General features: G+C 38.4%; 1 protein-coding gene across 1 annotated transcript in view; it reads left to right on the top strand.

Annotated features, from left to right (window-relative positions):
• LOC134804271 (uncharacterized) overlaps positions 1–17,722 on the top strand; it is a 68,392-nt gene continuing 50,670 nt past the window's right edge. The window contains exon 1 of the mRNA XM_063777256.1: positions 1–380. The gene's annotated coding sequence lies outside the window, so the exon portion shown is untranslated. The remainder of the gene's footprint in view (positions 381–17,722) is intronic.

Here is a 17,722-nt window from a genome sequence, read left to right on the forward strand (position 1 = left end):
CCGCCATATTATATTTGGTCGTGGGGCGGGCTATGCGTCTCGGCGGTGATGTGTCAAGTGACAGCCAGACCGATAAATGCACATGAAACTGTATTAACTTTCGCGTACAGTGCGAATTTATTTAAAAAATAAACAATCCAAGTGTTTCTGAACATAATTCCCGAACTAGTCTAGTTATCTTTGATCGTGCTTTGTAAAGTTGTATTGCATGCATTCCACGGAGACTGTTGAACTTTATTTTTTTCGTTCAGTGTTCTTTTTTCAAACTTCAATGTTTTTATTTATTGAGTGCTACCAGTAGTTTATGAACGTTTTCGTTACATTTTTTTGTGCTTTGGACTTTTGTTTCAACTTCGAAGAGTTTTGCCGAAACTTTTACGGTAAGATTTTTATTTCATTTTGCATTGCGCATTGTGTTATTGTTATTTTTATTTATAATTTAATATGGAAACATTACTTTGTTGTGATTTTAAATAATGATGCTGTGTTTATGTGTGGCGAGTAACTCGCTCGTGTACTAATTACTAACGTTACTAACCTCATGTCATGGAAGAAAATACATGGTGTTTTTGTACCTATAACAAATGGCTACTGCGAATTCGTATATTATATTTTATTTGAATTACAAGGCTTTTACCAATGTTCGGTTTGTTGATTATAAAACCGTGTTAATAACTGTCAAGTAAGTAGCTAATGTAGCTATCGTGTGGTACATACCACCTATGACACGATAAGTGACCTGTTGTTATAAATTTTTCCCCTTTTAAAAATAAATACCTAGATTAAAAGAAATAGTAAGCTCATGAATAGTGAATGTTGTAGAAAAGGCGTAGTGTAGACGAGAAGAAAATGATTTTGCTTGTAGACAAACCATGCCATGTTGCATTTTTTCTGTGACTGTTCAAGCTGAGAGAGCTATCGTAGTTTAGCGCGATATGTTTACCTATAATATGATGGTTATCAGTCGCCTATAACCACGCCTATAACTAGTTTTATGATTACTTGCTCAGCTCTATGAAAAACTCGACGTTTAAGTCCCCCTAACATCTAAATAGCAACGTGATACCTCTGACCTTTCTAAAGGTTTTCACCTAAAAAGGGATACCTACCTAACAAAACCAATTTAACCCTGCTAGAAGTAAACTCGTTTCGTATGCCTACTAACTTTACGTCGGCCGTTTAAAGACAACGGCTTTAGTAGTGGTAAAGGTATATTTGTAGTGCTATACCAATGATATAAGATACCCATTCAAACATACCTTGTTTCGAAGGAATCCTGCTCGGTCGCCGTTGAGATGAGAGAAACAAAACCGAATCGCGGCTATAGACTAAAGTCAAATCAAGGAACACCTTTACGGCACGACTATTAGGGGTCGCAATGCCTTGAGATAGTCTTTGGCTTGACTATAAAGTTATTTCTAGAACCTAAGGTTTTTCGCGAGTTTTGATTTACTATTAAGGAAAGGTATTAGGTACCTACAAACTAAACCATGTAAATAATGGAGTCAGGATCAACAATTTAGGAATAGGAATATGTCGATTATGTATTAAACTGACTTTTATTTCTATCGGGATATTGGTGCCGTATCCAAATACGTATTTATTCTGGCTATTCTGATTTTTTTAAGGTTTACTTAACTCTGTTACGTATAGGAATTATTGGTCAAACCCACTTCATGTGAATATTTATTTACTTACACAGAAATAATTCATAAGATCAGGATGTGTGGCGACATAAAAACCAACCTACGAACGAACTATACGTAATAGGTACTTAATATTATTTTTAAGTAATAAACGTGTATGTCCTTATGAATGTCTTCTTGACATTTATTGAAAAGCTTTTAATTACCTACTGTACCTTTCTATAATAAAGCACTCGTTAAAGCGGGTTTTTCCAGGCGTTCTCACAACAAAGAAGCAAACCGCAATGCCGTATTTGCAGCAGTTACACAGAAACAAAACTTGTCATTATACCTAACTGAATGTATTCTAAAAAATCCTACTAAACTTAATCAAGTCACCAATAGGCTTCTACCAGTCAGGTGTGTGAAGTGTATGAACGAAAGTACTCAATGGATTTAAAATTGGGACCACAGATTAGGATAGATCATACGATACGATACCTATTTTTATACCCGATATTCACCTTTTTTAATACATTCATATCAATCATATCTTATATACAAAAAAGATAGTTTGTCTGACATTATTCGTCCGTTTGCGTGAAAGCGCGGCGAATAATATGAAGTGTCATTTTGACAGTTGGTGATTTTTTCTTTTATCTATGGCGTCTCTAAATTCGTGTAAATTTGACAGCGGGCAAGAAGTACGACACTGTTAAATTATCCAGAACTAAATACGAATATAAATATTACGTAACTGTTGACGGAACCCTCGGTAAGCAAACCCGAGATGTACCTACTCCGCCAAATTATCGTTACCTTTGTGATGGCTGAACAGTTGAACACGTCACCCGACGTCGGCCTTGCCGTAGGTGTAAATAAATATTATTAGCAATATACATAGTTATCCGTTAATAATATCTTATTTAAATAAACTTTTTACGTAAGTTATTTCAAACGACAATGAAATTGGTAGAGGTACCAAATTAGCGTACCTAATCTAATTTCTCCTCGACTCGAAATTAAACAAATAAATAAATATTATAGGGATTAAATATTCTTACACAAACTGACTAAATCCCTCGGTAAACTCAAGAAGGCTTGTGATGTGGGTACTCAGACAACGATATCTATCTAATACCTTTAACCGAGCAATTCTTGATATGCCTATATTTATTTATATATTTCGGGGATCTCGGAAACGGCTCCTACGATTTCGATGAAATTTGCTAGGTATATGGGGGTTTTCGGGGGCGAAAAATCGATCTAGCTAGGGCTTATCTCTGGGAAAACGCGTATTTTTGAGTTTTTATATGTTTTCCGAGCAAAGCTCGGTCTCCTAGATATTACATATACTTAATATAAAAACATCCATGACTCAGGAACAAATATCTGTGCACATCACACAAATAAATGCCCTTACCGGGTTTCGAACCCAGGACCATCAATCGATCAAAAATATCAGGAGGATCAGGAATCAACAATTTATTTTACAATACATGCTACATTAAACAACTTAAAATTACTGAATTGAAAGAAAACCTTTTGAATCCAAAAACTTAAAATTATTGAATTGAAAAAAGAACTCCACTGCATAATATTGTCTTTATTTACAATTGCGCTATCTAACTCACCTGTTTTAATTTATACGTATTGTATTCGTAGTTCTTACGATCACGAGTTATATTTGGTATTCTTAGAGAACGTTATCGTTAAAGGAAATGCGGACTGGGAACTTCGAAATTAAGCCTGTCAGGTAGACATATTTATCAGCCGAAATACCGGTTGCGTCGGTGTGAAAAAACTAAGGCATTGAACGTCATTATCAGGTTATGTTAACGAACGATTGTGGTTTAAACATTTAAAGATTCCGTTTCTTGTAGTTTCTTTTAGTCGCTAATATGTGATTTGTCACGAATATGAAGTGCTAGAACAAAAATAATACAGATAAAGACTCGTCGATAAGGAACTGGTTGGCCGTTGCGCCCTACAGTGAAGCAACATCAGCTAGGAGCTAATCTAATACCTTTAAACGAGCAATTATTGTTTATTTATTTATATTTATATTTCGGAGATCTCGGAAACGGCTTTAACGATTTCTATGAAATTTCCTATATGGGGGTTTTCGGGGGCGATAAATCGATCTAGCCAGGTCTTATCTCTGGGAAAACGCGCATTTTTGAGTTTTTATATGTTTTCCGAGCAAAGCTCGGTCTCCCAGATATTTGTGTATTAAGGTGCAGTAGGCTCAGAGAACGGATTTTTTAAAAGTCATAGTCATAGCGCTTTTTTAGATCATAATTAGCAATCTTGAGGCCTTTCTTTAGGGATTATTATTAGAGATGCACCGGATATTCGATTACTATCCGGTATCCGGCATATCCGGCCATTATTTTAACATCCGGCAGGATACCGGATAGTGGCCTATAATCCGGCCAGATATCGGATAGTAACATTGCTTGATTTCGGAGTACACAAAATTGAAATAAGAAACAGTCAATAGTACTCGTTTATTATTTTAATACAATTTAAACATTCCACTCACTTGCTCGCGCACTCATTTCGAAAATTCGAACCTAGAAAATGAGTCCGCGCGAACGTTCACTAGGAAACAGATCAAAACCTGCATAATGCGCACCTGAAAAACCGAAATGTAGGTATAGTTCCGCCGTCCGAATGTTCGGCAGCCGGATACCAAATATTCGGCCGATGGTCAGGACGAATATCCGGTATCCGGCCAAACAACTATCCGTTGCATCTCTACTTATTATATACCACAGTCAAAAACAATTGTAAACTCTGCCAAGCGAGTTACTAAACTCAAATGTAAAGACAGCACCACTGTCACAGAAAAATCGACGTTACTTAGGGTGGTATTGCATCTGTCCAATATCTTGTTCCAATGTGCATTGCGTCTCACTCTCTCATTAAGCAAAATGTGAGATGCAAAACCTTAAAATAGGGTTAGCGCATCAATGCCAACAAGCGGAAGTCGCCATAAAGCCGGCGGGACCCTAAAACCGCGTTCAAGTCGTCCCAATTGTGGACCAGTCGTTTAAGTAGTACACTTTCTCCGATACGTGACGCGCCCAGACGCCATTTTCACTCGCGAATGTGTACAGGTGTACGATACCCGAACTCGTTTGTACGTAGGTGCGATTGCTATTTTTTTCGGCGTAATGTGTACTTGTGCGTTAGGTTGGTACTTCAAGTAACCGACCAGCGTTTTCACTCACGAGTGTTTTTGTTTATATTTTAAAAGTCTGCACTTGACTTGGACTTGACAAAGTGTGGAAGGTCCGAAATATATGTAGGTTATATTTTCATACTAATTTTGACTTTCATATTCAAGTACAATTAGCTAGGTCCGACTATAACCGGTCATTCAAGGGTCTCGTTTTGTCAGATTCGTGTCAGTAACAGACTAAACTCATTTGGGTTGATACTGTCGTAATATCTCACCCAAAATATAAACTTGAAAAACCGGCCAAGTTCTATTAGGAATAAATAAAATTGTAGAATCTAAAAGGTTGTCAAGTAGCATTTTACTGTTGAAAGCCATACACATTTGTTGGTTCATAAGTTAGGTGTTCTAAACAACTAATAAAAAATCATTAAAAACAATGTTGGCTTCCAGCCAAGACAAAATTAATTTAGGTATCGCATTGTTAACAATATGTACGTGATATTGAAAAACATCCGCTATCAGGATGCATAAGCCGTGATATTACGTCGCTGATTAGATAGTGTTTAATTGAGGAGTGGAAAGTGGAAACTGCACTTGAGACTTGACTGAAAAATGTCTAGAAACAACTGAACTGAATCGTAAAACATCCAAAACGACAGTGATATTCAACAAAAAAGAAAATGACCACGAGGAAGTGTTATTTCGTTCTGAAACTATAGACGACTACTTACAGTTATTTAGTGTTAATAGCTCGATTACCCGATATGCTCTAGCTATCCTTTTTCCAATATATTTTGCATGCAGCACAAAAAATAAACAATCCAAGTGTTTCTAAACATAATTCCCGATCTAGTCTACTTATCTTTGATTGTGGTTTGTAAAGTTGTATTGCGTATATAATATTCCACGGAGACAGTTAAACTTTATTTTTTTCGTTCATTGTTCTTTTTTCAAACTTCAATGTTTTTATTTATTGAGTGCTACCAGTACTTTATGAACGTGATCGTTACATTTTTCTGTGGTTTAGACTTTTGTTTCAACTTCGAAGTATCACTTACGTCCATATCTAGATATGTATTTGCATATTTTTGTTTAGAATTATAGGTACATAGTCAGCAGCAGAAGTAGCAAAGCGGACGGGGTGTGAAAGAAAACCTGCATTCTGCACATGCACTTACTCCCTAAACAATAATAAGTTCAAAGTTGTATACAGATCATTTTGAACCTACTCGCCCTTATTACTTCTGCTGCGAGCTGTAGTAATAGTGTGCCAGTTTTGCCTAGAAAGCGTAATAACATAACTTGAGAGTATTCTCAGAATATCTGTAAGTAGGTACATTGGTCGGATGCATTCACAAACGTCTCCGGTCGCGTAGATTTCTCGAACGCACATCATTTTGGAGGTCAAGGTGTTGTATGTGAGGCTTTCTTGCCCCGAGCATGCTTGAGATGCTGTCTAGGGTTGACTCAGATGGTAAATTTTGTAGAGAAACTTATAGTTCAAAGTTTCTCTACAAATATTTTTATTCTATTTTCTCTCCTGTTGGATTTTCATTCTGTTCTGTGGGAAATGTGTGGCATTATTCGAGTGACATAAACGCAGTCAATTTTCTAATTTCGATATTCACGATAGTTGCAGTCATGGTAAATTTCAGCTCATCGGATACCAAGTGGTTTAATGCTTTTTTTTATGAACTGATACTTAAATACCTGCAAACGAAGATAGCTAATAATAACGCTCGTGTAATGGTTCCCTTTCAATTTTTTTACGTAGATTATTAGTTAAGTGTGCTTAACGTTCGCCGATTATTAATAAAAAAATGAAACGAGTAATGAACAATTTTTTACGTACCTCTCAATTTCTTAATTACAATTTAAACTCAATGCTTGAGAAAATAAGGAACTCTGAATCACGAATCAAATTAATACTTGGATCTGTGGTGCCAATTAAACTTACTCATCGAGAATGCGGTTTTAAATGCTAATAGGTTACCCTATTAATTTAAATAGCAATCAAAACATTGTTATGACTTATTATGAGTCACAATTTACCGCTTTATTAATACAAGTAAGTGCATTATAAAGTGCACTTGCAGCTGTGTCCCAAGGACAGAATAGCTTTAAAATTTACGCCATAATTTTGTATCCTTTTTCTATAGTCATGCTACACGTTTTATTGTACAAATAGGTACATATACTAATGTTGCAGTGTTATCTCAGCTTCGAACTCGGCCGGACACACTACCATGCGTAGATTATTTTTATTTGTCAGCGATTTCTATTATTTCTACGTACTTTTTTACCCGACTACGGCAACGCAAAAGGAGGGTTATGATTTTGACCGGTATGTACGTGGGTATGTATCTATGTATGTATGTTAATTTGTTCCCTCATAACTTCTAAAGTACACATTATAATTTGACAAACGATATGTCATTCGAATCGTCTTAATCGTCCGCTGGTTATAGGCTATATGACGTCACAAGAAAATGAACACGGCGCCCTCTAGAGGTCATAAAGTCACGAACCAAAAAATTAAAAATAAGTAATGATGACGTGTTGTATATCATTTGAAAGAGCTCAATTAGCACATTTCAAATATATACATATTGTTAGCTTTTGCACCCGGCTTTGCTTGCATGCACCCGATAAAACATTAATTTATCTGGTAGGTAATTCGAACATTTCGAACTACGAATCTACAAGTGCTCTGGATTCTATCCGCGACCCGCGTGTTACGCTTACGCGACTACGGCAATACAAAAAGGTTTTTGCAAAATAAATTTGCTTGGCCGATATATACCTACATGGTGTTTTTTTAATGACCTGCAATACTTTATAACGTGAATAGGTATAGAAGTCCAGATCAGCCAAAATGTATGAAACAGCCAATTTTTTTACAAGATTGGGTTTGGTCCCATAGTAAAAGTTGCTTAGTATATTCACCTCTTAAAATATTGCTGGACAAAAAAAACGCCTTCGCAGTGGTCAGGCGAAACATACTCAAACGTACCTATGTGACGCAACGGACTCGGTCCACAAGGCGTCCCCACACTAAAAGGGTCAGACGTAATAGCCCGATGTACGTGGCGCGCTGTACGCTGTCCAAAGCCGGGCGCCTTCGGCGCCTTCATACTAAAAGAGTCGGGCGAAGCCCGACGTACGAGGCTCGCTGTACGGGTTCCAAAGTCGGGCTCATAATAAAACAGTCGGGCGTAGCCCGACGTACGAGGCACGTTGTACGCGTTCCAAAGCCGGGCGCCCTCATACTAAAAGAGCCGGGCGTATCCCGACGTACGAGGCTCGCTATACGTGTACGCGTTCCAAGGCCGGGCGACCTCATACTAAAAGAGTCGGGCGTAGGCCGACGTACGAGGCATGCTGTACGTACGCGTTCCAAAGCCAGGCGCCTTCGTACCAAAAGAGTCAGGCGTAGCCCGACGTACGAGGCACGCTGTACGTGTTCCGAAGCCTCCATGCCAAAGTAGTCAGGCGTAGCCCGATATATGCGGCGCTCTGCGTGCATTTCTGTACTGAGGACGCCCTCGCAAAAGTAATATAAAGTGTCTTCAAATAGTAACGAAATCATGACCCCAAAATTAATTAAATAAAAAATAAGTTCAAAAACTAAAACCCGACTACTGCAAATCGCGTTCTTTTTTTTTATATATTTTCTATTAGTCCTTGGAACTGTAAATGTTACTTGGTTTTACAACCTAGACAACAACTGATCGTACAAAAGTATTTGAATGTACTCGTCACGCCTTCAGTCTACACAGCTGCAAATTAATATCACATGACATAGCTGAAAGTCTGAATTCTTGAAAAACAATACCACCCATCAATCATCCGTCTTTAAAACATTCCAGGCGTGACTCAGAAACCTTTTTAACTCTCGTTCCTCTTTAGTAGTTTGACTTTAAGATTATTATATTGATTTTCTTTGAACATGCTCTTTAACTTCGGACTTTTGTCTTATTAGGAAAGTTCATTAACTCTGGTCGCTTTAGCAACATAAATAACTGAACGTCGGTGGACCTTATGGCTTTAAAATAAGGGTTACAAACAGTCGCCAACAGATATATCGGAACGGCCGAGGTGTTCAAAATAATCTGAACGCGCACTCTCGCCTTGACAATAGAGGCTTGTTCAGATATTTGTGAGCAGCTTGACAGCTCCAATATAGGTGATGGCGATTGTACAGCATCCATTGCAATAAGTAGCGTGAAAAAAATCTATGTACATATAGGAATACGAACTCGACTGTAGTTTTAGAAATGCGTCCATCCGATTTTAAATAGGTAGGTAGAAACAGCCCGCCTCGCGTTTTTTTGCTACGATTTGTTTCACTTAAGTAAAGAATCTGTCTAGGAGTATCCGTGGTTATGACGTACAGTACAGGGTGCATCTGAATGACGGGAGTAAAATACGATAGTTAAATAAATTGATTCAATTATTTTAAATCAACTGAAACTTTTGGTTTACAACTAAAACCAAATATGGACACACCATTTGTTATCCTGCTTTTAGCTCCTTGTGGCTTTACTAAATGGCTCCCCTAAAAATGCATGTGGCGTTCTTCATTCATCAGCAATCCGGTCCAACCAAACCTGTATTACGGGCTTTCTTATTTGACGTTTGATGAAATGACGAATAAAAACCGATACAGAAGTCTATCCCGCTTATTTATATAACGTATAGCAAAGTTCTGCTACGTTTTGTCTCACTCCAAATGGCTTATCAGTTTGCTGACGTTTATAAATTATATTCTGTGTTTATGAAATTATGAATAACGCCATTTGATAAATAAAATAAAGGGGACGTATAATAAAGTCCATATCCGAATTTATGGCCATGACCGTCTAGAATGAGTTGCGTTCTCGCGCGCGAGTCCATACTTGAAGTCAACGCAAGATGGTAGGAGTTGCGCGCGACAACACAACTTACTTATGTTAACAGGTCTGATATATATGAGTGAATCATTTTTATGTATTACTCGTTGCCATGGTTACGATTAGTTATATAGGGCTAGGGGACAGACGACTCGTGAAATCCTGATTTTATGGTATTTAAATGTATCAAACATGCATTTTTGTGGTAGTAAACCAATTTCCATGATGGGTCCCATCTACTAAGTACTAAGCATGTTAATAAAACTGCATACAACATCAGCTCTTCAAAGTGTGCCAGTAAGCCCTTAGACAACGGGACAAGATAACAACACAAAAAAGTTGCTTCACAGAGAGTTGTATAAAACATTATTTGCATACAATTTGATCAATCGTCATCCTACACTGTATACTGTATGTTCTAAATGCCATTCCCTTTTTAAACATATAGTTTTTACCTAGGTACTTATATAACCATATTCAGGTGAAATAAAAAAAAACCTTTTTTTACGCTCTTATTTCATCTGTATGGTGAGCCCTGCTTGGTAAAACATGCACTCAAAATCTGCCACGTCTCGCTTCCTGTTCTTTATAAAGTTGTTGTATGACACTCAAAGGTTACATGAATAACTTAGATGTCCCGCTGGATCCCTTTTTACAATTAGAACCACATCCTGCGTCGTTTTGTTTCTTAAGAAATTTGAACTACTCATTTCCCTTTCTTAAACTCAGAGATGAGTTAATAGTTATAGAAACTGGTTAGAATGGTGAATAACATACATAATATATACATATGGAGTATTGAGTCACGCATACATCAGCATGATACCTGTGTGCCTTTACGCTAAGAAATTCATTAGCCTACTGGGGTAGCGTGGAGACTATCGTACCTAGCCGACGGGTTTAGGTACCCCACCCGGCGTATAGTCGCCAACAGAATCATCACTGCTGAGGTGCTCAAAAATATTCAAATATACACGCACTCTAGCGCCTTGACAATAGAGACGTGTTCATATATTTGTGACCACGTTGGCCGCATCGATGAGCCGTCTCGGCTGCTATATGTGACGTTATCTATGAAAAGGGACCTTATTGTGATGGTGCTTACGCCATTATTAAAGATACTCCGATAGAAATACAATGCCGCGCGACGCTGTGCGGCGTAAGCGCCATCGACAGTAAGGTCCCTTTTCATAGATAATGCCCCATATAGTGATATAGCCTATCCCATCTCCTTAGATATTGGGCTTACCCAGTGACCAAGTGCGCAGTGCTAGGCCAAATGACGATAAGATAACCATGTTTTCCGTCGTCAAATCAGTAAAAAAATAGAATATGATAAACAGTTCCATTGAACCCTGATTTTAGATAAAAGACCAATGATTCCTCGATTCAATTATCTATCTAACAAGTATTAACATCGGCTAGAAACAAGCATATCGTAATTACACCTTACTTTTTGCGCACTCAGCCATAAATAAAAGCATTCTTCCTACACTCGCATCCACATACATAATGTCTATGGTATAAGATTCAAATTTGTATTAATATTTTCTTAACCATAAACAAAAGGGAAGTGAGACCCTGAAACCCCAACGATTGGTAGCTTTTTCATTTGAATACCGATGTAATGGCCAGTCGTTTTTGCTGGGACAAAAAGCGATCAACTTAATTTGTAATTTACGTGTCCAACACGTGTCGGATGTTTTGTTTCCTTGAAGTTATATGATACTTTGAATACAAGCACATAAATATTTCCTAAAAGAGGGAGTAACGCCAAGATATTAGAATGAAACAAAAGATATGGCGCGCCGTGTGAAACTTGCGACGTAAGATAGGCCACCGCGCAGGTTTTAACGTTTTGTCTCAATGGCTGAAAATATACACCTGGTTTTGCTCGTCATTTCGCTCGGATATACGGTATGCATGACATCGATAAAGATACAATTGAAATTAAAATGGAGTCAATTTATTTCTATCGAGCCAATTTTAATCTACATAATAAGCAGTGATCGTTAATTTTCCAGCAATTTTGGTGCAGCATAGTAAAAATAAAGGATTTTTTTTTTCTAGGGAGAGGATTGGTTAAGGTTAATATTACTGTTATTAACCCTAATTATCTATTCCACCTAGAGTAGGGCAAACAGATGCTTTTAACCAACAATGCTGCACCAAAATTGCTAGAAAAATAACGATCACTGATAATAAGGTACCGATTGGTTGGAGTCTTCTCTTGCAAATATAGTGATAATCATGGCATTCGCCTTTGTAAAAACTACGTTATATTATATAGTCCCCTCTTAATAGCTTTCCTTTCCTTATCCATCTCATGTTTGCCTTATCTTCGTGTGATTTACCAACGTGTGATATTTCTCCGCTCGCTATCAGCTATCGATAAACACTGGGAACGAACAATGCTTCCGATAACATTATTTTTGATGGTTGATAACTACAGGCGTTTGGTTTTGTCTCTTGTGTAGCTAGTGCGTAAAGTGACGCTTAAGTTATCTACTTTTTAAAACCCTACCTAAATGCTTTTGGACGAGTGAAGGTACGACTTGATTTTTTTCTCGCAATTTTACTCCTCTAGAGTAAGGTAATGACTTAATGAGTTTCCGAATGTCACGTAAACACACGCCGGGAACCAATTTTTGAATTTCGAGCGCTCGATTTCGTCACGTAAATCGTGCGTAAATCTGTGGAAAACGGTTTAATGCTAATTTTGAAATACAAGCTATAGAAATTGGGAACCTAGTGCATGGTATTAACCGAATTAACCATTCGTTTTCAATTCTATTAGTAGAATTGAAATGCCTAGTAGTGGAAATAGTATTGAATGAAATACACGGAATCGAGCGGCCGAAATTAAAAAATCGGCCCCGATACGGATGATTTGTGGTCACTTGGTGAAACAAAGTTTGCGTATCGTGAGAAAAGTGACATGGTCGAAAACTTACAATATAATTTTGATGTGAATTATTTCTGGATAAGCATTTTAGGCACCAATTGCGTCATTGCTTACATCATTAACATCATCATCATAAATGATGTAAACGGTTACAAAACAAAAGTGAAGTAACGATAAAACAATCGTGTTAATTCGCGTTTATGTGGCTTCAGAGTGCGTTTCCAAAGGACCTTGGCCCAAGTAACTGGGCTAGGGTAAGCCAATTAGTATAGAAGCATGTCAAATGCTGCGCCGTCTGTAACTGTATTAGGAGTATTAGGACTAAGAATAATTGTACTGACGTGTCTACGCCTGTGAGAAATTATATGGAATCATCCTGTACCTACGAGTACATAGGTTTGTAAGCTGTGCTAGTATTTTAAGCTAGCATATTTAACCCTTTAGTCTTTAGTTAGGCAACATACTTGCCGTCATACATAAAACAAAAACGCATCTCTACTAACTAAAATAATTAAGTAATTAATTACTTAACACGGTCCGAAATGAGTAGAAAGAAATGTTTTAATTATATCATGACCACAAGTTCTTCTTGAGTTAACTCGGGAATAAATATATCTGTGATAACACACACAAATCAATGCCCTTACCAGGGTTCGAACCCGACCTCCTGCTTTGTAGGCAGGGTCGCTACCGACCAGACTAGGCGGCCGATATAGTCAATCAATTCCTTTAATATTACCAATCAAGCCTCCCAAGTACGTAAGCCTTCGTGGTAAATGATAGTATCCGCTCGCAGGGGGACCTCCTGGAGGGCGCCGTGGTGGAATGTCATCGATCCCAGTGCGCCCTCACGAACGGCAAAGAAACGGTGAAACGCCGGTGTGGGTTTAGTGGGTAGGGCCAAATTCTCCCCCTCTCTTGCCAGGAGAGGGGAAAGGAGCGGCGAGTCCCACACACCGCGTGCATAAACGCATTCCCACTCCGTCAAAAAAAAGGGGGGACCTCCTGCTTCGTAGGCAGGGTCGCTACCGACCAGGCTAGGCCGTTAAGGTATCAATTCCTTCCTAATGATCAAGCCTCCAACCTCCCATTACTTAAGCCTCCGTGGTAAATGATAGGGCCCGCTGCAGGCGAGTAACGGCTCGTCTTGTTCCCGTTCCGGATGTTAGCCATATTGGGCGAGTGGGTCATGTCATGCGTTGCGCGCACGCCCGGCTTGTATATGTCGGCGGCCGATCGTAAGATCAGGCATATCGTGAAATTCCTAGGCATATCGTGAAACGTGAAAATCTTTGACTCGTTCCCTGAGTCGACGGAGCCCCGCTACGCAGGGCTCCTATTTCTGGGCAGTTTGCCCTTCGGGCATCTGAAGCAACCTAACGAACCTATCCTACCTATATATTGGTTTGATGTGACTATCGTCAAAACATTACACAGGAACATTACGATCTGCCTGATCTTACGATCGGCCGCCGACATATACACAAATGAAGGTTGTGTGCCTGGCTTTGGATTTACTGATTAAGACTAACTTGTTTTAACATTAAACACGATAAAGAATAATTTAGGTACTTAACAGTAACGTTTGATGATTTCTGCTGGCCATGTTGGGCGAGTGAGGGGTCTATATTGGGTCGCATAATAATTGATTGTCCTAATGTAATGTTACGCATAAAACTCATTTCGCATAATTGTTATTGTGCTGAAACTAATAACATTTCGAAAAATTATAAAACAAACCTAACCTAACCTACCCTATGCAAAATATTTTCGAAAATACTCTTTTGTTTCAGCTGGAGAAAAATTAATGCGAAAAGAATTTTATGCGTAACATTACATACATTAGGACAATCAATTATTATGCGACGAGATCGGCACCCGCGAGGGGTATATGCGTTGCCCGCGCTCACGGCTTATGTACCTACACAAATGAAGGCTCCACGACGTGTGCCTGTCTTTCGATTTACTGAACACTGTAAGAGCGATTTAAACTACTATTAAAACACGTTAAACATTTACTTAACACGTTAAAAGTTTCAGGAGTTCTGTTGGCAATCCTTTACGAATAAATCGAAGAGTTTATTTATGTAGTGGTTATCGTGGCTTGTATGTATACACAGATGATCCACGATAGGCGGTTGTGTGCTTGGCTTTGGATTTTAGTAAGAACAGCGTAAACTACTATTCAAAACACGTTAAAAAATGTACCAAACAAAAGTTTGATGAGTTCTGTTGGTCATTATTAGGCGAGTGGGTTATGCGTTGCACGCGCGCACGGCTAGTTTACGCATGTTTTACGACAAGCTTGCTTTGAAGTAATTGATTAAGCCTGTATCAGCGGTAACTAACTTATAAATAGTAAAGCATGAAAAAAATGGTGCTAAACAGAAGCATCGGCTAACAAAAATCATAATGTCATGAATAAAGTAAAAGTTACTGTGTCTAGCTAAGACTCGAACTCACGAGTCTCGCAACGCAAAGCATTTAGGGTCGCGTCGGTTGTCGTTTCATCACCTTTCTTACTGAACTCTGCGCGTCACTGAAACGAAAAAGAGAAAGAAGGTTTCAAACAATTCTAAATTTTACGACACGGTTGTCAACTTAGAACCGAAAGTTAGTTCCAATTTCGGCCACCAACACAATTAAGCTGGCGCTGCTCTGTTTACTTGCAAATTGAGTTTGCGCAGCTGTTGTGACGTCACGGCTCAATATGGCCGTTCCGTTGTGTTCCCCCATGAAATTACTTAGACTTAGAAGTCCAATACCCCAAGTGCATTCCATTTTGGAACTTGATCTAGTGCTTATAAAGCTTAATTTGAAAGTAGTATTTTTTTTACTGCCTTTTAGTATTGATATGGTATAAAGTTGTTTTCTATTGTGAAAGAGCACGCGAGTTTGGGATCGCCTTCACGGGCAGTTATATCTGGTTGTTATATCAATATTTGTTTTTATGAAGGTGATTATAATGATAAGACATAATCGTTAACGTCATTTTCATTACGAACATAAGGATAAACATACTTTTCTAAAGTGAAATATGTAATTGGGTATTGGGTGTATCAACTATCTTATTAAGTATTCAAAATCCAATGTTTAATATACAAATAGGCTTAACTTCGAGTCTTTCCACCCCGATTTTAGTCTGTACATGTATGATAAAATTGATAGAACTTAGGAATGTATATGAAATTAACAAATAAAAACGCTATACGAAACTGAATTATATAAATATCTCTTCAATTTCAGCTCCATTCGACGCAATTAATTAAATAAACAACGTAAATACTGTATAAATTATAGACTCAGTCGAGACTGGAACCTTGATTAATTTTTCGGTTTGTTTCATTAATAACAAAACCAAGTCCCAATTTTAAAAATATACATGTAGTCATTGAGATATTATGACGCAATGTTATAAAAATCCCTTAGCTATCGTTTTCCAAACTTCGATAACATGTATCTTACATCCTAGGTAGCTATACTAGGTATATAATGGAACATAGAATAGATGAGGGCCTACCCCGAAACACGAACTAAGTTTAGCCTCCCTGTCGCACTTACATATGAAATAACAAGTGTGACAGAGAGGCAACACTTTGTTCGTCTTTTGCGGTATGTCCTCTGACCTTCTATGAACTTGTTTTATTATAATATCAGGCTATATTGATTCTTAAACTTGTTTAATTAAACTTCATATTCTCTTGACGAGCCAGCCGAACGCCTTAACGGATTTAAGTTCAAGTCGTGATTTATTCGGACTGATAACAGCACGTGCTTACAAGGATTTAGGTTCCAGTCTTGGCCGTGACAGTTTATTGGGCGGGGATATCCGGCATTTTAAGTCGTTTTCCGTCATTAGTCATTACCTTCAACAACATATGGCTGAGCGGAGAAGAATCAACCAATAGCAATGGTTGTCATCTCCGCTCCGCTGGATTACATCCAATGCTATTGGTTGATTCTAGCACATCTCTGCCTCAGTGGAAAGGTAGCCTAAGAGGATCCATCTAAGTTAATTCTGCACCGACTTGGCTAGCGGCAGTAGCGGCAGCGGCAAAATGTATAAGCACAAAATTAGTTAAATTACGGAACCCTCGGTGGGCGAGTCCGACTCACACCTGGCCCGTTTTTTCAAGAATCTAGGATTAAGGCTTGAGAAGCATCTTTGACTTCTCGCGTATCCTGTTTTCAGACAAAACCCGCGGTCATTGTCACTTTCTATTATTACTGAGTAATCGTAATCTTTGAGGGAAAAATGTCAGCGGTATTTTACCTGTAGGTACCATTCTTTACGTAACTATTGAAAGGCGTTTTTGCGCGTAAAATTCTTTAGTAGGTACTTTTATTACCGATATTATGACCGTCTCAGGCCTTTATTGATTTCTGATTGTCTGCCTTGGAGGACTGTTTGACTTGTATTCATGACGCTACCGGCCAAAATGACGATGGTTTTCTGATTAATTTAAAAGAGAAATAGAGTACAGTCACCTGCAATAGTATGTTACTCTTCGAGGGCCGCAAAAATATGTGACTCGCTCTTATGGCTCTACAAATAAAATCGTGTCAGATATTTTTGCGGCCTTCGCTGTGTAACATATATATTATTGCAGGAGACTACTATGAACTACAATCAGGATGATGACTATGATATCCATCCGCCCGAATTATGTATTTTCGTAATGTCGTATACTAATGTCGCCGAAAAAACCGGGCAAGTGCGAGTCGGACTCGCACACGAAGGGTTCCGTACCATAATGAAAAAATAAACGGAAAAATAATGCATAAAAAAACGGTCACCCATCCAAGTACTGACCACGCCCGACGTTGCTTAACTTTGGTCAAAAATCACGTTTGTTGTATGGGAGCCCCATTTAAAATTTTATTTTATTCTGTTTTTAGTATTTGTTGTTATAGCGGCAACAGAAATACATCATCTGTGAAAATTTCAACTGTCTTAGCTATCACGGTTCGTGAGATACAGCCTGGTGACAGACAGACGGACGGACGGACGGACGGACGGACGGACGGACAGCGAAGTCTTAGTAATAGGGTCCCGTTTTACCTTTTGGGTACGGAACCCTAAAAACGCCGTAGTTGCAAGAGGTTTAACGCA

Source organism: Cydia splendana, chromosome Z (genome assembly GCF_910591565.1).
Source record: "Cydia splendana chromosome Z, ilCydSple1.2, whole genome shotgun sequence".
Lineage (NCBI taxonomy): Eukaryota > Metazoa > Arthropoda > Insecta > Lepidoptera > Tortricidae > Cydia > Cydia splendana.